Source organism: Octodon degus, unplaced genomic scaffold, assembly GCF_000260255.1.
Source record: "Octodon degus isolate 3935 unplaced genomic scaffold, OctDeg1.0 scaffold00201, whole genome shotgun sequence".
Taxonomy (NCBI): Eukaryota; Metazoa; Chordata; class Mammalia; order Rodentia; family Octodontidae; genus Octodon; species Octodon degus.
Genome location: NW_004524777.1, coordinates 3,988,141 through 3,988,640, shown reverse-complemented (window position 1 = coordinate 3,988,640; position 500 = coordinate 3,988,141).

The window sequence follows — 500 nt, the reverse complement described above, 5'->3', positions numbered from 1 at the left end:
AAAGCTAAATAAAAACATTTTAAGAAATATAAAAATTACATCCCCTTGAAAGGATCTCCCAAAAAGAATTCCCAGAAGAAATGAATAAAATGAAGCAAAGAATAATGAGCAAAGCAATTTGTAAAATTTAGAGAAACATGAGTAATAATTACCTACATGAAATAGTCATAGCAGTGACCAAGTTGGGGAGTTAGAAAAAATGGTGGAAATAAATTACTGGACAGAAATAATAACTAAGCTGATGGGTAGTGATCCTCCTAAAAGCAGGAGATCTTTGTACTGTTTGGGAGTAAAAGAGATATCAATTTCCATTTCATTTAAACATGGTTCATTCAAGCATGAATTTTTAAATTTAAAGGTAACTATAAATAATAAAAACAGGACCCAGTCCTAGCCCAGGTCCGGTGAGTGTGCAGAGAGTTTCCTGCTACCCTGCGCAGGCGGGACCAGTCCCAGCCCAGGCGCAGCGTGGGCCGGACCCTCTCCCAGCCCCTCGGGCT